At 42.1% G+C, this 25,391-nt stretch overlaps 1 protein-coding gene across 1 annotated transcript in view; it reads right to left on the reverse strand.

Moving 5' to 3' along the window:
• The window catches only part of LOC117344066, a 114,505-nt gene that overhangs the window by 34,094 nt on the left and 55,020 nt on the right, over positions 1-25,391 (reverse strand). The gene's annotated exons all lie outside the window — the stretch shown is intronic.

The following is a 25,391-nucleotide window of genomic DNA, read 5'->3' on the forward strand; positions in this document are numbered from 1 at the left end:
CTATTACATTGTAGTACAAATGTATAATCTAATTATCAATCAGACTATATAGCATTGTTGTTTGACCCCAAAACACACAACTGTCCACTGCATTTAGATTCATTTGTTGATAAATATTTTTTTTTTCGGAAACTTGAACCATATATAGTACTCCATTTACTTTTAATTTGACCGTCATCCCCTGGACATACACACCACCTCCAGCCTTTTTTTTTATTATTTCAACAATAAAATAAGGGGCTGGGAATCAATTACACCCATCATACAGAATATATTAACAGCCTGTTATAGTACAGGTGACCTACAGAATATATTAACAGCCTGTTATAGTACAGGTGACCTATAGCTTATGTTTACAGCCTGTTACAGTACAGGTGACCTACAGAATATGTTTACAGCCTGTTATAGTACAGGTGACCTACAGAATATGTTTACAGCCTGTTACAGTACAGGTGACCTACAGAATATGTTTACAGCCTGTTATAGTACAGGTGAACTACAGAATATGTTTACAGCCTGTTATAGTACAGGTGACCTACAGAATATGTTTACAGCCTGTTACAGTACAGGTGACCTACAGAATATGTTTACAGCCTGTTAACTGGCAATGTTCACATATCTAAAACATGTGCCATATTTTTCAGAATTTGGCATTTTTACTGTACACTGCTACCTTATGTTTACAGCCTGTTAAAAGTACAGGTGACCCAAGCTGTAATGTAATTAATGCAGATCTTTAATAAGTTATAGAGTGATGACCACTATACTTAGTATGTAACAGAAGGGCATAGTCTCCTGATAAAATGACTGATTGGGTCTGAAACAGCTGAAAAGAAAATACACTATTTATGGACTGTACAAAGGCAGAATTTGTCAAAAACATTATATCATTCTTGGTTTAAATAAATTGGCTGTCGCAACAACATTATATTCTAATAAGCAGTTCCATTTATCCAACTTTGTTCCCAGAACCCCCTACCTCCACCCAACATCCCCTAACCCCAAAAAACACCTCACCAGCAACCCAACCCAACAGCCCCTAACCCCCACAAAACACCTCACCAGCAACCCAACCCAACAGCCCCTAACCCCCACAAAACACCTCACCAGTAACCCCACCCAACAGCCCCTAACCCCTACAAAACACCTCACCAGTAACCCCACCCAACAACCCCTAACCCCTACAAAACACCCCACCAGTAACCCCACCTAACAGCCCCTACCCACCACAAAACACCTCACACGTAACCCCCACCCAACACCCCAACTAACCTACCTACCAACATCCCAACTAACCCCAACCCAACATCCAAACTAACTAACTCCCAACACCCGAACTAACCCCCGCCCAACACCCCAACTAACCCCCGCCCAACATCCAAACTAACTCCCTCCCAACACCCTAACTAACCCCTGCCCAACACCCCAACTAACCCCCCACCCAACACCCCAACTAACCTCCGCCCAAAACACAATCTAACAACTTGCATTACATTCAAAACTAATTACTAAGAAACTTTACCTTATTTACTAAAGTTTAACAATTACAAAAAATCATATTTAATTTTCATATATAAATCATCTTGAATTTATATAAAACATTATTGTCAACTTGCGTGTATTTGTTGTCAGATCATAAGTTTCCAAACAGGACCCATCTAGACAAGATATTAAATCAAATTCTACTTACAGAACTTGACATACAGTCAGTGTGATTTAAATGTATATGTCATCATCACATTCCTGCCAACTTTTAAATACCCCCTGATCATAACAAATGCTATAAACGTGTAGAGAAATCTATCACAGAGTTTCACGTTTCTGCATACACATAAATATAGTATTGTAACCGTGACATTTTACCTGTAACTGTTACTTTGTATACAAACTTACCTGGGAATTAGTCACAGGTGTTAATCCCTTCTGATAAACCCGACAAAATAAGATGGGCATCTCAACAGACACACATGACTCTCCCAAGAGGTCATACAGGTGCGAAACGTCTCCAGGGAAAATCTGTACCCAAATATCACATGATGAACACATAAAAATGAAATACTCCTTGAAACTGAACCACTATAATTTAAACCTCTTCCAAAACTTACCATACAGATGTCAATTTCACAAGAACACTCTCAAACTTTCTGTCAACATTTGATATTCTCCTTCACGTCTCTGTTTTTTTTATTACGTCAGTTTTATGTCAGAATTAGACAGGAAGTCACAGAAAATCTCAGGAGCACCATTAAGATGTCAACACCTGATAGTTTAATTCCTGTCTGTGGCTTTCTGAACTTTTTCCTAAATAAGTTGATTGTTTTTGTATTCTCACAATGTTACATTTATCATCCTCTACTGAAATCTTTTATCTGCTTGCAGATTCCTCTTTTTGCCCAGATTTATACACAAATACCTATAAACTATTATTTACAGACAAAAGAGAGAACAACCCACAGATGGCCAAGATGTCAAAACAATCACTTCATTTACAATGTTCATGTACATATATTGTACACAAAAAGCTCAGAATAGTATCCATTTTTTTCCTGTTCAAGAATTCATTCCTGTTGTTTCTAACAAGTTTCTGGTGAGAAGATTAACTTTGAGGTCGAAATCCTCCCAGTTTGTTTGTAAGAGATTGACTGGCTCCCCATGGGGTAGTGTAACATATCTCTGGACACTTATACCAAGTTCATCATACACACAGATAAAAGTACACAGTTGTAAAATATACCTGAGTCTTAGACCATCTGTACGCTAAAAATGGTGTCACTGGTGAAATAGATAGGGACCATCTCAAAACTTTTTTTTTACAGATAATATAAACTTTCAAACCTAAATTCTAGATGCAAATTGGTATCGTGTTTATGGTGAAACACTAGAGACCATCTCAAAAACATTTTAACAATCCTTAACCACATAACTAAATTGATAGGTGTCAATAGAAAGGATTTCAGTGATCATCTCTAAAGTATTCACTCTATAAAAAAATTTAAATAACCTATATCATCTATTGGGAGGGATAAATGAACCATCTCACACAATATATCCATATCTGTATATCTATAAAGAGGCCCAATGGGTATGTATCGCACAACTGCTACTTTTAAATTAGTTGGTTTGGATGCTAAGCAAAATACCTCTACATTTCAATATGAGAGTATAAGCTAATCTGAATTACTTTGACAGTTTTTGTAGCCCTTCATCCCATCATGCTACAGTGAGTGGTCCCATATCCTGTTCCTCATGGACCTTTTGGTTCTTGAAAAGAAATCTTTCAAAGTAAGTCAAGTTTTATCACTTATAAATACAGTTTATAGACATTTATGTCAACATGCTACTGGAAAAATAACATGACACTGTGCCTCTTAATAACCCTTGAAATTAGGGGTTCAAGGTCATTAATTTGTCTTTTGTAACCTGGAATTTTGGTTTGTTTTTTTTTGTTTTTGTTTAACGTCCTATTAACAGCCAGGGTCATTTAAGGACGTGCCAGGTTTTGGAGGTGGAGAAAAACCACCGGCCTACGGTCAGTAACTGGCAACTGCCCCACGTAGGTTTCGAACTCGCAATCCAGAGGTGGAGGGCTAGTGTTAAAGTGTCGGTACACCTTAACCACTCGGCCACCGCGGCCCCCAATAACCTTGAAAGTAGGGGTTCAAGGTCATGAATTTGAACAAAGTGGGTAACCCTTTACCACAGCATGCTACAATATCAGGTCTCTGAGCCTCTTGGTAAGAGGAGAAAATAAAATGTTTAAAGGGAAAAGTTGGACATCAGATGGATGATTGCCAGAGGTCAAACCACCTCATCAGTTCATTTACCTGTCAAATTGAGCAGGTGAACTAATATTGTCATTATAGAAACATATACAGCAACCTTTAATTTGAGATATCAGTTTGATACGGTTTAAGTTCATCAGTATCATACATAATTGAATTACTTTGAGAATACTAACACTTTTAAAGTCCATACAAGTGTTTCTTATGTCATAACCAATAAATAAACATGTTCAAAAGAAAGATTGTAGATAATCTGTCAAACAAAGATGGCTGAGAGATCGTAACATTGCTGAAGATAGTAGTCATGTGGAGATATCTCATTAGACAATACTCTGCCAAGCTTATTCATTAGAAATTGGAACATCCACAAAATATAAAAGCCTAGCCATCAAGGAACAAATACTAACAAAGAGAAATTACTGTTTACAAAAACAGCTGTGTTTTCAGCCCAATTAACTGAGATATACATGAAACACCAATTAGTACAGATCAAACAAATCAAGGGAGTGCCAGGCCAGGAAGCTATTGTCAGTCTCCAGAGAAACGTCTAAGGTATTTATTAAGACATATCAATGATTATTTTAGAAAATTGAGGTCCAATATACATACGATCATAGAAAACCATTACAGGGTTTGGTTATCTCCCCTGAGCTCTCTACATCACACTTTCAACTCCTGATAGTCTCTGATCTTCGAAAATAAAACACAGTTTAGGACAGACCAAAAAATTTTTAAATAGTCAAATCTGTTCGACAGAAATTAATCAAAGAAAGTCACTGTTGTGTATATGTAATGTTACAAACAAGTTGTCATAAAAAACATAAAAAAATACATAAAAATCAGAAATTGTGTTTTGGTCCCTTGAGTTTATTGCAAGGTAAATATGGTATTGTATACACTTATTGTAACGTAAATATGGTATTGTATACACTTATTGTAACTTAAATATGGTATTGTATACACTTATTGTTATGTAAATATGGTATTGTATACACTTATTGTTATGTAAATATGGTATTGTATACACTTATTGTAACGTAAATATGGTATTGTATACACTTATTGTTATGTAAATATGGTATTGTATACACTTATTGTTATGTAAATATGGTATTGTATACACTTATTGTAATGTAAATATGGTATTGTATACACTTATTGTAACGTAAATATGGTATTGTATACACTTATTGTAACGTAAATATGGTATTGTATACACTTATTGTAACGTAAATATGGTATTGTATACACTTATTGTAACGTAAATATGGTATTGTATACACTTATTGTTATGCTTGGAATCGGGTTGTCACAGAGTTGTCAGTGGCTCAGAAGTTAAACTAAATTAACAGGTACTTAAATCTGACACAAAATGCAAATATAATAAACACTTTTAAAACTGATTCATAAATTTGTCGAAGAATTGAGGTGGGTTTAATCTGCACTTAAGACATATTGTACCACAAATACGGTGATATTACAAAATGGCCTTCAATGAAGGCAGAACTTGGCATTCTACCAAGAGAAACTTCAGAGATCAATCATTAATGATCAAACAGTCTAATGGCGTTCTTAGTCTAGTAACAACTTCCATCCATAATGGCTACTGAAAGTACACGAGTGTCTCTCCTGGGGACGCCAGTCCATCATTCTATATTCTCCAAAGTGACATTTTCCATTTTGTACAGCTATACAGACTACAGCACAATTTAGTACATTCAATTTTAGCCAGTCTAGTTAGTACACATCTCAGACAAGCTGGTACCAATACATGATATTAATGATAGCTCATCTTAATCAACAGATCAGAAGATCATTAGTTTCACCATATCTTACACACTGCTAGTTTTTACACACATTTCATATCAGATTAGCATGATACAAAAAATCTTGACTGACAAAATTTGGCTCAATTATATTTATAGGTTTTTCATCACATATACTACATATCAATTTGTTTGCCAAGGTGGAAGTGCTGGGGATTATTAATGGAGGACGAAACACACCTGTTCTGGCAGGTGATTTCGTACCACATCCCATCAGCAAAGCAGATCGCGAACCCAGACAAGAACAGAAGTCCCCCACTAAAAGTGACCGACCATCACATCAATACATTGACTATAGCAAGTCTACCCTAAAAGTGACCCACCATTACATCAATACATTGACTATAGCAAGTCTACCCTAAAAGTGACCGACCATCACATCAATACATTGACAATAGCAAGTCTACCCTAAAAGTGACCCACCATCACATCAATACATTGACTATAGCAAGTCTACCCTAAAAGTGACCCACCATACATCAATACATTGACTATAGCAAGTCTACCCTAAAAGTGCCCCTTCATCACACAAATACATTGACAATAGCAAGTCTACCCTAAAAGTGACCCACCATACATCAATACATTGACTATAGCAAGTCTACCCTAAAAGTGCCCCTTCATCACACAAATACATTGACTATAGCAAGTCTACCCTAAAAGTGACCCACCATCACATCAATACATTGACTATAGCAAGTCTACCCTAAAAGTGACCCACCATCACATCAATACATTGACTATAGCAAGTCTACCCTAAAAGTGACCCACCATCACATCAATACATTGACTATAGCAAGTCTACCCTAAAAGTGACCCACTATCACATCAATACATTGACTATAGCAAGTCTACCCTAAAAGTGACCCACCATCACATCAATACATTGACTATAGCAAGTCTACCCTAAAAGTGACCCACCATTACATCAATACATTGACTATAGCAAGTCTACCCTAAAAGTGCCCCACCATCACATCAATACATTGACTATAGCAAGTCTACCCTAAAAGTGACCCACCATTACATCAATACATTGACTATAGCAAGTCTACCCTAAAAGTGACCGACCATCACATCAATACATTGACAATAGCAAGTCTATCCTAAAAGTGACCCACCATCACATCAATACATTGACTATAGCAAGTCTACCCTAAAAGTGACCCACCATCACATCAATACATTGACTATAGCAAGTCTACCCTAAAAGTGACCCACCATCACATCAATACATTGACTATAGCAAGTCTCTCCTAAAAGTGACCCACCATCACACAAATACATTGACTATAGCAAGTCTACCCTAAAAGTGACCCACCATCACATCAATACATTGACTATAGCAAGTCTACCCTAAAAGTGACCGACCATCACATCAATACATTGACAATAGCAAGTCTATCCTAAAAGTGACCCACCATCACATCAATACATTGACTATAGCAAGTCTACCCTAAAAGCGACCCACCATTACATCAATACATTGACTATAGCAAGTCTACCCTAAAAGTGACCCACCAACACATCAATACATTGACTATAGCAAGTCTCTCCTAAAAGTGACCCACCATCACATCAATACATTGACTATAGCAAGTCTACCCTAAAAGTGACCCACCATCACATCAATACATTGACTATAGCAAGTCTACCCTAAAAGTGACCCACCATCACATCAATACATTGACTATAGCAAGTCTACCCTAAAAGTGACCCACCATCACATCAATACATTGACTATAGCAAGTCTACCCTAAAAGTGACCCACCATCACATCAATACATTGACTATAGCAAGTCTACCCTAAAAGTGACCCACCATCACATCAATACATTGACTATAGCAAGTCTACCCTAAAAGTGACCCACCATCACATCAATACATTGACAATAGCAAGTCTACCCTAAAAGTGACCCACCATCACATCAATACATTGACTATAGCAAGTCTACCCTAAAAGTGACCCACCATCACATCAATACATTGACTATAGCAAGTCTACCCTAAAAGTGACCCACCATCACATCAATACATTGACAATAGCAAGTCTACCCTAAAAGTGACCCACCATCACATCAATACATTGACTATAGCAAGTCTACCCTAAAAGTGACCCACCATCACATCAATACATTGACTATAGCAAGTCTACCCTAAAAGTGACCCACCATCACATCAATACATTGACTATAGCAAGTCTTCCCTAAAAGTGACCCACCATTACATCAATACATTGACTATAGCAAGTCTACCCTAAAAGTGACCCACCATCACATCAATACATTGACTATAGCAAGTCTACCCTAAAAGTGACCCACCATCACATCAATACATTGACTATAGCAAGTCTACCCTAAAAGTGACCCACCATCACATCAATACATTGACTATAGCAAGTCTACCCTAAAAGTGACCCACCATCACATCAATACATTGACTATAGCAAGTCTACCCTAAAAGTGACCCACCATCACATCAATACATTGACTATAGCAAGTCTCTCCAAAAAGTGACCCACCATCACATCAATACATTGACTATAGCAAGTCTACCCTAAAAGTGACCCACCATCACATCAATACATTGACTATAGCAAGACTACCCTAAAAGTGACCCACCATCACATCAATACATTGACTATAGCAAGTCTACCCTAAAAGTGACCCACCATCACATCAATACATTGACTATAGCAAGTCTATCCTAAAAGTGACCCACCATCACATCAATACATTGACTATAGCAAGTCTACCCTAAAAGTGACCCACCATCACATCAATACATTGACTATAGCAAGTCTACCCTAAAAGTGACCCACCATCACATCAATACATTGACTATAGCAAGTCTACCCTAAAAGTGACCCACCATCACATCAATACATTGACTATAGCAAGTCTCTCCTAAAAGTGACCCACCATCACATCAATACATTGACTATAGCAAGTCTACCCTAAAAGTGCCCCTTCATCACACAAATACATTGACAATAGCAAGTCTACCCTAAAAGTGACCCACCATCACATCAATACATTGACTATAGCAAGTCTCTCCTAAAAGTGACCCACCATCACATCAATACATTGACTATAGCAAGTCTACCCTAAAAGTGCCCCTTCATCACACAAATACATTGACAATAGCAAGTCTACCCTAAAAGTGACCCACCATCACATCAATACATTGACTATAGCAAGTCTACCCTAAAAGTGCCCCTTCATCACACAAATACATTGACAATAGCAAGTCTACCCTAAAAGTGACCCACCATCACATCAATACATTGACTATAGCAAGTCTACCCTAAAAGTGACCCACCATCACATCAATACATTGACTATAGCAAGTCTACCCTAAAAGTGACCCACCATCACATCAATACATTGACAATAGCAAGTCTACCCTAAAAGTGACCCACCATCACATCAATACATTGACTATAGCAAGTCTACCCTAAAAGTGACCCACCATCACATCAATACATTGACTATAGCAAGTCTACCCTAAAAGTGACCCACCATCACATCAATACATTGACTATAGCAAGTCTACCCTAAAAGTGACCCACCATCACATCAATACATTGACTATAGCAAGTCTACCCTAAAAGTGACCCACCATCACATCAATACATTGACTATAGCAAGTCTACCCTAAAAGTGACCCACCATCACATCAATACATTGACTATAGCAAGTCTACCCTAAAAGTGACCCACCATCACATCAATACATTGACTATAGCAAGTCTCTCCTAAAAGTGACCCACCATCACATCAATACATTGACTATAGCAAGTCTACCCTAAAAGTGCCCCTTCATCACACAAATACATTGACAATAGCAAGTCTACCCTAAAAGTGACCCACCATCACATCAATACATTGACTATAGCAAGTCTCTCCTAAAAGTGACCCACCATCACATCAATACATTGACTATAGCAAGTCTACCCTAAAAGTGCCCCTTCATCACACAAATACATTGACAATAGCAAGTCTACCCTAAAAGTGACCCACCATTACATCAATACATTGACTATAGCAAGTCTACCCTAAAAGTGCCCCACCATCACATCAATACATTGACTATAGCAAGTCTACCCTAAAAGTGACCCACCATTACATCAATACATTGACTATAGCAAGTCTACCCTAAAAGTGACCGACCATCACATCAATACATTGACAATAGCAAGTCTATCCTAAAAGTGACCCACCATCACATCAATACATTGACTATAGCAAGTCTACCCTAAAAGTGACCCACCATCACATCAATACATTGACTATAGCAAGTCTACCCTAAAAGTGACCCACCATCACATCAATACATTGACTATAGCAAGTCTCTCCTAAAAGTGACCCACCATCACACAAATACATTGACTATAGCAAGTCTACCCTAAAAGTGACCCACCATCACATCAATACATTGACTATAGCAAGTCTACCCTAAAAGTGACCGACCATCACATCAATACATTGACAATAGCAAGTCTATCCTAAAAGTGACCCACCATCACATCAATACATTGACTATAGCAAGTCTACCCTAAAAGCGACCCACCATTACATCAATACATTGACTATAGCAAGTCTACCCTAAAAGTGACCCACCAACACATCAATACATTGACTATAGCAAGTCTCTCCTAAAAGTGACCCACCATCACATCAATACATTGACTATAGCAAGTCTACCCTAAAAGTGACCCACCATCACATCAATACATTGACTATAGCAAGTCTACCCTAAAAGTGACCCACCATCACATCAATACATTGACTATAGCAAGTCTACCCTAAAAGTGACCCACCATCACATCAATACATTGACTATAGCAAGTCTACCCTAAAAGTGACCCACCATCACATCAATACATTGACTATAGCAAGTCTACCCTAAAAGTGACCCACCATCACATCAATACATTGACTATAGCAAGTCTACCCTAAAAGTGACCCACCATCACATCAATACATTGACTATAGCAAGTCTTCCCTAAAAGTGACCCACCATTACATCAATACATTGACTATAGCAAGTCTACCCTAAAAGTGACCCACCATCACATCAATACATTGACTATAGCAAGTCTACCCTAAAAGTGACCCACCATCACACCAATACATTGACTATAGCAAGTCTACCCTAAAAGTGACCCACCATCACATCAATACATTGACTATAGCAAGTCTACCCTAAAAGTGACCCACCATCACATCAATACATTGACTATAGCAAGTCTACCCTAAAAGTGACCCACCATCACATCAATACATTGACTATAGCAAGTCTCTCCAAAAAGTGACCCACCATCACATCAATACATTGACTATAGCAAGTCTACCCTAAAAGTGACCCACCATCACATCAATACATTGACTATAGCAAGACTACCCTAAAAGTGACCCACCATCACATCAATACATTGACTATAGCAAGTCTACCCTAAAAGTGACCCACCATCACATCAATACATTGACTATAGCAAGTCTATCCTAAAAGTGACCCACCATCACATCAATACATTGACTATAGCAAGTCTACCCTAAAAGTGACCCACCATCACATCAATACATTGACTATAGCAAGTCTACCCTAAAAGTGACCCACCATCACATCAATACATTGACTATAGCAAGTCTACCCTAAAAGTGACCCACCATCACATCAATACATTGACTATAGCAAGTCTCTCCTAAAAGTGACCCACCATCACATCAATACATTGACTATAGCAAGTCTACCCTAAAAGTGCCCCTTCATCACACAAATACATTGACAATAGCAAGTCTACCCTAAAAGTGACCCACCATCACATCAATACATTGACTATAGCAAGTCTCCCCTAAAAGTGACCCACCATCACATCAATACATTGACTATAGCAAGTCTACCCTAAAAGTGCCCCTTCATCACACAAATACATTGACAATAGCAAGTCTACCCTAAAAGTGACCCACCATCACATCAATACATTGACTATAGCAAGTCTACCCTAAAAGTGCCCCTTCATCACACAAATACATTGACAATAGCAAGTCTACCCTAAAAGTGACCCACCATCACATCAATACATTGACTATAGCAAGTCTACCCTAAAAGTGACCCACCATCACATCAATACATTGACTATAGCAAGTCTACCCTAAAAGTGACCCACCATCACATCAATACATTGACTATAGCAAGTCTACCCTAAAAGTGACCCACCATCACATCAATACATTGACTATAGCAAGTCTACCCTAAAAGTGACCCACCATCACATCAATACATTGACTATAGCAAGTCTACCCTAAAAGTGACCCACCATCACATCAATACATTGACTATAGCAAGTCTACCCTAAAAGTGACCCACCATCACATCAATACATTGACTATAGCAAGTCTACCCTAAAAGTGACCCACCATCACATCAATACATTGACTATAGCAAGTCTACCCTAAAAGTGACCCACCATCACATCAATACATTGACTATAGCAAGTCTACCCTAAAAGTGACCCACCATCACATCAATACATTGACTATAGCAAGTCTCTCCTAAAAGTGACCCACCATCACATCAATACATTGACTATAGCAAGTCTACCCTAAAAGTGCCCCTTCATCACACAAATACATTGACAATAGCAAGTCTACCCTAAAAGTGACCCACCATCACATCAATACATTGACTATAGCAAGTCTCTCCTAAAAGTGACCCACCATCACATCAATACATTGACTATAGCAAGTCTACCCTAAAAGTGCCCCTTCATCACACAAATACATTGACAATAGCAAGTCTACCCTAAAAGTGACCCACCATCACATCAATACATTGACTATAGCAAGTCTACCCTAAAAGTGCCCCTTCATCACACAAATACATTGACAATAGCAAGTCTACCCTAAAAGTGACCCACCATCACATCAATACATTGACTATAGCAAGTCTACCCTAAAAGTGACCCACCATCACATCAATACATTGACTATAGCAAGTCTACCCTAAAAGTGACCCACCATCACATCAATACATTGACTATAGCAAGTCTACCCTAAAAGTGACCCACCATCACATCAATACATTGACTATAGCAAGTCTACCCTAAAAGTGACCCACCATCACATCAATACATTGACTATAGCAAGTCTACCCTAAAAGTGACCCACCATCACATCAATACATTGACTATAGCAAGTCTACCCTAAAAGTGCCCCTTCATCACACAAATACATTGACAATAGCAAGTCTACCCTAAAAGTGACCCACCATCACATCAATACATTGACTATAGCAAGTCTCTCCTAAAAGTGACCCACCATCACATCAATACATTGACTATAGCAAGTCTACCCTAAAAGTGACCCACCATCACATCAATACATTGACTATAGCAAGTCTACCCTAAAAGTGACCCACCATCACATCAATACATTGACTATAGCAAGTCTACCCTAAAAGTGACCCACCATCACATCAATACATTGACTATAGCAAGTCTACCCTAAAAGTGACCCACCATCACATCAATACATTGACTATAGCAAGTCTACCCTAAAAGTGCCCCTTCATCACACAAATACATTGACAATAGCAAGTCTACCCTAAAAGTGACCCACCATCACATCAATACATTGACTATAGCAAGTCTCTCCTAAAAGTGACCCACCATCACATCAATACATTGACTATAGCAAGTCTACCCTAAAAGTGACCCACCATCACACAAATACATTGACTATAGCAAGTCTCTCCTAAAAGTGACCCACCATTACATCAATACATTGACTATAGCAAGTCTACCCTAAAAGTGCCCCTTCATCACACAAATACATTGACAATAGCAAGTCTACCCTAAAAGTGACCCACCATTACATCAATACATTGACTATAGCAAGTCTACCCTAAAAGTGACCTACCATTACATCAATACATTGACTATAGCAAGTCTACCCTAAAAGTGACCGACCATCACATCAATACATTGACAATAGCAAGTCTACCCTAAAAGTGACCCACCATCACATCAATACATTGACTATAGCAAGTCTCTCCTAAAAGTGACCCACCATTACATCAATACATTGACTATAGCAAGTCTACCCTAAAAGTGACCGACCATCACACAAATACATTGACTATAGCAAGTCTATCCTAAAAGTGACCCACCATCACACAAATACATTGACTATAGCAAGTCTCTCCTAAAAGTGACCCACCATCACATCAATACATTGTCTATAGCAAGTCAGCATCCCAACATCACATCAATACATTGACTATAGCAAGTCTACCCTAAAAGTGACCCACCATTACATCAATACATTGACTATAGCAAGTCTACCCTAAAAGTGACCCACCATCACACAAATACATTGACTATAGCAAGTCTACCCTAAAAGTGACCCACCATACATCAATACATTGACTATAGCAAGTCTCTCCTAAAAGTGACCCACCATACATCAATACATTGACTATAGCAAGTCTACCCTAAAAGTGACCCACCATTACATCAATACATTGACTATAGCAAGTCTACCCTAAAAGTGACCCACCATCACATCAATACATTGACTATAGCAAGTCTACCCTAAAAGTGACCCACCATCACATCAATACATTGACTATAGCAAGTCTACCCTAAAAGTGCCTCTTCATCACACAAATACATTGACTATAGCAAGTCTACATAAACATCAGTACACCAGCATGTTGACACAAACTACTTAACAGTATAGCTGTCAATGAAGGAAGGCTTTAGCACCTGTCAAACATCATTAACATGGCCATTTATCTAGCTCAACTACAGACTGTACAGCAGGGTAAACAGTCAGTATACATAGCCACAACAAGGTGTTCACTGGTAGAAATAATCTGATGCTGAGCAGATTAAACCTGTAGTAAGCAAATTAGTTTTGATAGCAAACAAATTATCCTATTAGTAAACATTGACTAGGAACCATAAAACTTGTGATGTACCGAGAGTTTGCCGACAAATCAAATACATCTTGAGAACTTGGTATTTATTTTACCGTTATTTAACATAGGAGAAGAGGACCATGTTTTATTAGATTCTGATTGGATGGAAATGAATCCTGATGTAATTTTAGTACACTTGATCTCTGTGACCTTGTAAGTAAGTCAAGGTCTTTCATTTGAACAAACTTGCAGCCTTTTATTCCTTCATACAGCATTATCAGGGCATCCTGGTTATTGAGAGGAAGTTATATCTTATAGATCTTATAACACCTATATGACCTAGAAAGTAGGTCAAGGTCATTCCTTTGAACAAACTAGATAGCCCTTTATCTCAACATGCTACAGACTCACCATCAGGTCTCTTGGCGTCATGGCTATTGAGAAAAGTTGTTTAAAATTTATTGATCTTTGGTCATGGTGTTGTTAAAGAGTTTTAGCTACAAGTTTAACCTAAATAATTTTCAACATAGCCATGAGATTGTGACCTCCTATTGATCTTTGGTCATGCTGTTGTTAAAGAGTTTTAGCTACAAGTTTAACCTAAATAATTTTCAACATAGCCATGAGATTGTGACCTCCTATTGATCTTTGGTCATGCTGTTGTTAAAGAGTTTTAGCTACAAGTTTAACCTAAATAATTTTCAACATAGCCATGAGATTGTGACCTCCTATTGATCTTTGGTCATGCTGTTGTTAAAGAGTTTTAGCTACAAGTTTAACCTAAATGATTTTCAACATAGCCATGAGTCTGTGACCTCGTATTGATCTTTGGTCATGTTGCTGTTTAGAGTTATTTCTCCATTTTGTCATAGCCATGAGTCTGAGCTGTATGGCCTTTATCTGTCACTATAACTTCTAGACTGTAACAATAGACTTACGTCAAGCACCATTGTCATCAATATACCTGCTTACCGGGTAATCTTAGCTAAGGAGACTTCCTTATAAAGTCTAATGCTTTCCTATGGACAAAAATAATAAATTGATGAAACTAAGGCCTGGTGTTTATTACAGTCAAATCTCTCTTCCTTAATTGTTGGGGAAGTAGAACTGTTCACTGCCAGGTACAGAGTCGACCACTGCACAATTTAATTGTTTAATTTGATTTAACTGCCTGTGATCATCCCTACTGTTTCTGAGAAAATATATAGCAAGTAGAAAACTATCTTGTCCACACTAGGGACTTGACCTATAGCCACCTCTCCCTCTCTTAGTGAACATAGTACCTTATAGATCAGTATATGTTACACCTGGACTGTACCCTATAGATCAGTATATGTTACACCTGGACTGTACCCTATAGATCAGTGTATGTTACACCTGGACTGTACCCTATAGATCAGTATATGTTACACCTGGACTGTACCCTAGAGATCAGTATATGTTACACCTGGACTGTACCCTATAGATCAGTGTATGTTACACCTGGACTGTACCCTATAGATCAGTATATGTTACACCTGGACTGTATCCTATAGATCAGTATATGTTACACCTGGACTGTACCCTAGAGAACAGTATATGTTACACCTGGACTGTACCCTATAGATCAGTATATGTTACACCTGGACTGTACCCTATAGATCAGTATATGTTACACCTGGACTGTACCCTATAGATCAGTATATGTTACACCTGGACTGTACCCTATAGATCAGTATATGTTACACCTGGACTGTACCCTATAGATCAGTATATGTTACACCTGGACTGTACCCTATAGATCAGTATATGTTACACCTGGACTGTACCCTATAGATCAGTATATGTTACACCTGGACTGTACCCTATAGATCAGTATATGTTACACCTGGACTGTACCCTATAGATCAGTATATGTTACACCTGGACTGTACCCTATAGATCAGTATATGTTACACCTGACATCCCATTATCACATAATCTCCTCTGTATCACATGTCGTAATCAGTCTGTTTTATCAATGACACAGCTGTCTACTGGCGACCTCATGTAGGTAATACAGAATGTATGTGATGTGTAGGTAAGATCTGCAGTCATATATACAGGACCTGCCTCAAATAATGAGCTGAAACAATGATGGTCAAAAGAGGAAAGGAGGCGTCAATCCAGAACAGAGAACAGAAAACAGATGAAAAAGTGTCAATTAAAATGTTCAGCAGATAAAACAGTGTCTCAGATAAGGAATTTGATAACAAAGTAAGCTAGATAAAAGATGTAACATAATGACAGGTACAAAGGAGGACATATGAGTCATGTTAGATTAGTAACAAATGATATCAGGACTAGCTGAGGAAACTATTCTAAAATGTACAAATTGTTACAGTAAAGCAGACAGTAATACCTCCCCGAACTGCAGTCTACAGGGACTGTATGTGTAGTGAGGGGACTGACACCAGTCTACAGGGACTGTATGTGTAGTGACACCAGTCTACAGGGACTGTATGTGTAGTGAGGGGACTGACACCAGTCTACAGGGACTGTATGTGTAGTGAGGGGACTGACACCAGTCTACAGGGACTGTATGTGTAGTGAGGGGACTGACACCAGTCTACAGGGACTGTATGTGTAGTGAGGGGACTGACACCAGTCTACAGGGACTGTATGTGTAGTGAGGGGACTGACACCAGTCTACAGGGACTGTATGTGTAGTGAGGGGACTGACACCAGTCTACAGGGACTGTATGTGTAGTGAGGGGACTGACACCAGTCTACAGGGACTGTATGTGTAGTGAGGGGACTGACACCAGACTACAGGGACTGTATGTGTAGTGAGGGGACTGACACCAGTCTACAGGGACTGTATGTGTAGTGAGGGGACTGTATGTGTAGTGAGGGGACAGACACCAGTCTACAGGGACTGTATGTGTAGTGAGGGGACTGACACCAGTCTACAGGGACTGTATGTGTAGTGAGGGGACTGACACCAGTCTACAGGGACTGTATGTGTAGTGAGGGGACAGACACCAGTCTACAGGGACTGTATGTGTAGTGAGGGGACTGACACCAGTCTACAGGGACTGTATGTGTAGTGAGGGGACTGACACCAGTCTACAGGGACTGTATGTGTAGTGAGGGGACTGACACCAGTCTACAGGGACTGTATGTGTAGTGAGGGGACTGACACCAGTCTACAGGGACTGTATGTATAGTGAGGGGACTGACACCAGTCTACAGGGACTGTATGTGTAGTGAGGGGACTGACACCAGTCTACAGGGACTGTATGTGTAGTGAGGGGACTGACACCAGTCTACAGGGACTGTATGTGTAGTGAGGGGACTGACACCAGTCTACAGGGACTGTATGTGTAGTGAGGGGACTGACACCAGTCTACAGGGACTGTATGTGTAGTGAGGGGACTGACACCAGTCTACAGGGACTGTATGTGTAGTGAGGGGACTGACACCAGTCTACAGGGACTGTATGTGTAGTGAGGGGACTGACACCAGTCTACAGGGACTGTATGTGTAGTGAGGGGACTGACACCAGTCTACAGGGACTGTATGTGTAGTGAGGGGACTGTATGTATAGTGAGGGGACTGACACCAGTCTACAGGGACTGTATGTGTAGTGAGGGGACTGACACCAGTCTACAGGGACTGTATGTGTAGTGAGGGGACTGACACCAGTCTACAGGGACTGTATGTGTAGTGAGGGGACTGACACCAGTCTACAGGGACTGTATGTGTAGTGAGGGGACTGACACCAGTCTACAGGGACTGTATGTGTAGTGAGGGGACTGACACCAGTCTACAGGGACTGTATGTGTAGTGAGGGGACTGACACCAGTCTACAGGGACTGTATGTGTAGTGAGGGGACTGACACCAGTCTACAGGGACTGTATGTGTAGTGAGGGGACTGACACCAGTCTACAGGGACTGTATGTGTAGTGAGGGGACTGACACCAGTCTACAGGGACTGTATGTGTAGTGAGGGGACTGACACCAGTCTACAGGGACTGTATGTGTAGTGAGGGGACTGACACCAGTCTACAGGGACTGTATGTGTAGTGAGGGGACTGACACCAGTCTACAGGGACTGTATGTGTAGTGAGGGGACTGACACCAGTCTACAGGGACTGTATGTGTAGTGAGGGGACTGACACCAGTCTACAGGGACTGTATGTGTAGTGAGGGGACTGACACCAGTCTACAGGGACTGTATGTGTAGTGAGGGGACTGACACCAGTCTACAGGGACTGTATGTGTAGTGAGGGGACTGACACCAGTCTACAGGGACTGTATGTGTAGTGAGGGGCTGACACCAGTCTACAGGGACTGTATGTGTAGTGAGGGGACTGACACCAGTCTACAGGGACTGTATGTGTAGTGAGGGGACTGACACCAGTCTACAGGGACTGTATGTGTAGTGAGGGGACTGACACCAGTCTACAGGGACTGTATGTGTAGTGAGGGGACTGACACCAGTCTACAGGGACTGTATGTGTAGTGAGGGGACTGACACCAGTCTACAGGGACTGTATGTGTAGTGAGGGGACTGACACCAGTCTACAGGGACTGTATGTGTAGTGAGGGGACTGACACCAGTCTACAGGGACTGTATGTGTAGTGAGGGGACTGACACCAGTCTACAGGGACTGTATGTGTAGTGAGGGGACTGACACCAGTCTACAGGGACTGTATGTGTAGTGAGGGGACTGACACCAGTCTACAGGGACTGTATGTGTAGTGAGGGGACTGACACCAGTCTACAGGGACTGTATGTGTAGTGAGGGGACTGACACCAGTCTACAGGGACTGTATGTGTAGTGAGGGGACTGACACCAGTCTACAGGGACTGTATGTGTAGTGAGGGGACTGACACCAGTCTACAGGGACTGTATGTGTAGTGAGGGGACTGACACCAGTCTACAGGGACTGTATGTGTAGTGAGGGGACTGACACCAGTCTACAGGGACTGTATGTGTAGTGAGGGGACTGACACCAGTCTACAGGGACTGTATGTGTAGTGAGGGGACTGACACCAGTCTACAGGGACTGTATGTGTAGTGAGGGGACTGACACCAGTCTACAGGGACTGTATGTGTAGTGAGGGGACTGACACCAGTCTACAGGGACTGTATGTGTAGTGAGGGGACTGACACCAGTCTACAGGGACTGTATGTGTAGTGAGGGGACTGACACCAGTCTACAGGGACTGTATGTGTAGTGAGGGGACTGACACCAGTCTACAGGGACTGTATGTGTAGTGAGGGGACTGACACCAGTCTACAGGGACTGTATGTGTAGTGAGGGGACTGACACCAGTCTACAGGGACTGTATGTGTAGTGAGGGGACTGACACCAGTCTACAGGGACTGTATGTGTAGTGAGGGGACTGACACCAGTCTACAGGGACTGTATGTGTAGTGAGGGGACTGACACCAGTCTACAGGGACTGTATGTGTAGTGAGGGGACTGACACCAGTCTACAGGGACTGTATGTGTAGTGAGGGGACTGACACCAGTCTACAGGGACTGTATGTGTAGTGAGGGGACTGACACCAGTCTACAGGGACTGTATGTGTAGTGAGGGGACTGACACCAGTCTACAGGGACTGTATGTGTAGTGAGGGGACTGACACCAGTCTACAGGGACTGTATGTGTAGTGAGGGGACTGACACCAGTCTACAGGGACTGTATGTGTAGTGAGGGGACTGACACCAGTCTACAGGGACTGTATGTGTAGTGAGGGGACTGACACCAGTCTACAGGGACTGTATGTGTAGTGAGGGGACTGACACCAGTCTACAGGGACTGTATGTGTAGTGAGGGGACTGACACCAGTCTACAGGGACTGTATGTGTAGTGAGGGGACTGACACCAGTCTACAGGGACTGTATGTGTAGTGAGGGGACTGACACCAGTCTACAGGGACTGTATGTGTAGTGAGGGGACTGACACCAGTCTACAGGGACTGTATGTGTAGTGAGGGGACTGACACCAGTCTACAGGGACTGTATGTGTAGTGAGGGGACTGACACCAGTCTACAGGGACTGTATGTGTAGTGAGGGGACTGACACCAGTCTACAGGGACTGTATGTGTAGTGAGGGGACTGACACCAGTCTACAGGGACTGTATGTGTAGTGAGGGGACTGACACCAGTCTACAGGGACTGTATGTGTAGTGAGGGGACTGACACCAGTCTACAGGGACTGTATGTGTAGTGAGGGGACTGACACCAGTCTACAGGGACTGTATGTGTAGTGAGGGGACTGACACCAGTCTACAGGGACTGTATGTGTAGTGAGGGGACTGACACCAGTCTACAGGGACTGTATGTGTAGTGAGGGGACTGACACCAGTCTACAGGGACTGTATGTGTAGTGAGGGGACTGACACCAGTCTACAGGGACTGTATGTGTAGTGAGGGGACTGACACCAGTCTACAGGGACTGTATGTGTAGTGAGGGGACTGACACCAGTCTACAGGGACTGTATGTGTAGTGAGGGGACTGACACCAGTCTACAGGGACTGTATGTGTAGTGAGGGGACTGACACCAGTCTACAGGGACTGTATGTGTAGTGAGGGGACTGACACCAGTCTACAGGGACTGTATGTGTAGTGAGGGGACTGACACCAGTCTACAGGGACTGTATGTGTAGTGAGGGGACTGACACCAGTCTACAGGGACTGTATGTGTAGTGAGGGGACTGACACCAGTCTACAGGGACTGTATGTGTAGTGAGGGGACTGACACCAGTCTACAGGGACTGTATGTGTAGTGAGGGGACTGACACCAGTCTACAGGGACTGTATGTGTAGTGAGGGGACTGACACCAGTCTACAGGGACTGTATGTGTAGTGAGGGGACTGACACCAGTCTACAGGGACTGTATGTGTAGTGAGGGGACTGACACCAGTCTACAGGGACTGTATGTGTAGTGAGGGGACTGACACCAGTCTACAGGGACTGTATGTGTAGTGAGGGGACTGACACCAGTCTACAGGGACTGTATGTGTAGTGAGGGGACTGACACCAGTCTACAGGGACTGTATGTGTAGTGAGGGGACTGACACCAGTCTACAGGGACTGTATGTGTAGTGAGGGGACTGACACCAGTCTACAGGGACTGTATGTGTAGTGAGGGGACTGACACCAGTCTACAGGGACTGTATGTGTAGTGAGGGGACTGACACCAGTCTACAGGGACTGTATGTGTAGTGAGGGGACTGACACCAGTCTACAGGGACTGTATGTGTAGTGAGGGGACTGACACCAGTCTACAGGGACTGTATGTGTAGTGAGGGGACTGACACCAGTCTACAGGGACTGTATGTGTAGTGAGGGGACTGACACCAGTCTACAGGGACTGTATGTGTAGTGAGGGGACTGACACCAGTCTACAGGGACTGTATGTGTAGTGAGGGGACTGACACCAGTCTACAGGGACTGTATGTGTAGTGAGGGGACTGACACCAGTCTACAGGGACTGTATGTGTAGTGAGGGGACTGACACCAGTCTACAGGGACTGTATGTGTAGTGAGGGGACTGACACCAGTCTACAGGGACTGTATGTGTAGTGAGGGGACTGACACCAGTCTACAGGGACTGTATGTGTAGTGAGGGGACTGACACCAGTCTACAGGGACTGTATGTGTAGTGAGGGGACTGACACCAGTCTACAGGGACTGTATGTGTAGTGAGGGGACTGACACCAGTCTACAGGGACTGTATGTGTAGTGAGGGGACTGACACCAGTCTACAGGGACTGTATGTGTAGTGAGGGGACTGACACCAGTCTACAGGGACTGTATGTGTAGTGAGGGGACTGACACCAGTCTACAGGGACTGTATGTGTAGTGAGGGGACTGACACCAGTCTACAGGGACTGTATGTGTAGTGAGGGACTGACACCAGTCTACAGGGACTGTATGTGGAGTGAGGGGACTGACACCAGTCTACAGGGACTGTATGTGTAGTGAGGGGACTGACACCAGTCTACAGGGACTGTATGTGTAGTGAGGGGACTGACACCAGTCTACAGGACTGTATGTGTAGTGAGGGGACTGACACCAGTCTACAGGGACTGTATGTGTAGTGAGGGGACTGACACCAGTCTACAGGGACTGTATGTGTAGTGAGGGGACTGACACCAGTCTACAGGGACTGTATGTGTAGTGAGGGGACTGACACCAGTCTACAGGGACTGTATGTGTAGTGAGGGGACAGACACCAGTCTACAGGGACTGTATGTGTAGTGAGGGGACTGACACCAGTCTACAGGGACTGTATGTGTAGTGAGGGGACTGACACCAGTCTACAGGGACTGTATGTGTAGTGAGGGGACTGACACCAGTCTACAGGGACTGTATGTGTAGTGAGGGGACTGACACCAGTCTACAGGGACTGTATGTGTAGTGAGGGGACTGACACCAGTCTACAGGGACTGTATGTGTAGTGAGGGGACTGACACCAGTCTACAGGGACTGTATGTGTAGTGAGGGGACAGACACCAGTCTACAGGGACTGTATGTGTAGTGAGGGGACTGACACCAGTCTACAGGGACTGTATGTGTAGTGAGGGGACTGACACCAGTCTACAGGGACTGTATGTGTAGTGAGGGGACTGACACCAGTCTACAGGGACTGTATGTGTAGTGAGGGGACTGACACCAGTCTACAGGGACTGTATGTGTAGTGAGGGGACTGACACCAGTCTACAGGGACTGTATGTGTAGTGAGGGGACTGTATGTGTAGTGAGGTGACAGACACCAGTCTACAGGGACTGTATGTGTAGTGAGGGGACTGACACCAGTCTACAGGGACTGTATGTGTAGTGAGGGGACTGACACCAGTCTACAGGGACTGTATGTGTAGTGAGGGGACTGACACCAGTCTACAGGGACTGTATGTGTAGTGAGGGGACTGACACCAGTCTACAGGGACTGTATGTGTAGTGAGGGGACTGTATGTGTAGTGACAACAGTCTACAGGGACTGTATGTGTAGTGACACCAGTCTACAGGGACTGTATGTTTTGTGAAGGGACTGACATCTATCACCAGTCTAAAGACACACAGATCTGCTCCTACCATCTCTCTGACAAATTCATCAAGATGTCTGTCAAGATTTCATCGGACCAAAATACCATTCCCTGGCTCAGGTCCTATAGACTCAGTACTATTTGTTACCATGACAACCAGTGGTGCTAGGACATCAGACACAATCACTTCTGGCACGACATAACTTTGTTACAGCACTCCAATGTACACAGTCAAGGAAGGAATAGTTTTGTCTTCAAACTCAAGGCAAAAGGGCAAGGACTTCTGAATGTACAAATGTACTACACATATCAAGTTATCATTTCAGAGTGAGTTACGAGTAACTGTGCTCTCTTCATTCCCATGATATACGTTTTAGTCTATAGCCGTTTCCAGAATCCAAATCTGTATTACCACTGATAAATTGGGAGAATTGTATGTTCTGTATTGAAAAAAATACATTAACAAAATATTTATCCTGATATTTAATGTTTAGATTCAAGAAATTCCATCCTTGAAGAAATTGAAGCTTTATGTTAATTTGCAATTTCTAGATAGTAACATCCCTGTTTCCCCAACCTTCTGTGTTAACATATCCCAGTTGATTAGATATTCAAAGGTTTTATGGTTGACATCATGATCTCATTTGGAAGTTTTTCCTTGATGAAGAAAAACCTAATTTTGTTAGTATTGACAAGATAAAACATACCTGACTAATCATAAAACCGTCTTTTACATTGTCATACCAACTTTCACACCCACCATACCAACTTTCACACCCACCATACCAACTTTCACACCCACCATACCAACCTTCACACCCACCATACCAACTTTCACACCCACCATACCAACTTTCACACCCACCATACCAACCTTCACACCCACCATACCAACTTTCACACCCACCATACCAACTTTCACACCCACCATACAAACTTTCACACCCACCATACAAACTTTCACACCCACCATACTGACTTTCACACCCACCATACCAACTTTCACACCCACCATACAAACTTTCACACCCACCATACTGACTTTCACACCCACCATACCGACTTTCACACCCACCATACCGACTTTCACACCCACCCATACCAACTTTCACACCCACCATACTGACTTTCACACCCACCATACTAACTTTCACACCCACCATACCGACTTTCACACCCACCATACTGACTTTCACACCCACCATACCGACTTTCACACCCACCATACCAACTTTCACACCCACCATACTGACTTTCACACCCACCATACTGACTTTCACACTCACCATACTGACTTTCACACCCACCATACCAACTTTCACACCCACCATACCAACTTTCACACCCACCATACCAACTTTCACACCCACCATACTGACTTTTACACCCACCATACCAACTTTCACACCCACCATACCAACTTTCACACCCACCATACCGACTTTTACACCCACCATACTGACTTTCACACCCACCATACTGACTTTTACACCCACCATACTGACTTTTACACCCACCATACCGACTTTTACACCCACCATACTGACTTTCACACCCACCATAACGACTTTTACACCCACCATACCAACTTTCACACCCACCATACCGACTTTCACACCCACCTTACCGACTTTTACACCCACCATACCGACTTTCACACCCACCTTACCGACTTTCACACCCACCATACTGACTTTTACACCCACCATACTGACTTTCACACCCACCATAACGACTTTTACACCCACCATACTGACTTTCACACCCACCATACCGACTTTTACACCCACCATACTGACTTTCACACCCACCATAACGACTTTTACACC

Source organism: Pecten maximus, chromosome 15 (genome assembly GCF_902652985.1).
Source record: "Pecten maximus chromosome 15, xPecMax1.1, whole genome shotgun sequence".
In the NCBI taxonomy this organism is placed as follows: Eukaryota; Metazoa; Mollusca; class Bivalvia; order Pectinida; family Pectinidae; genus Pecten; species Pecten maximus.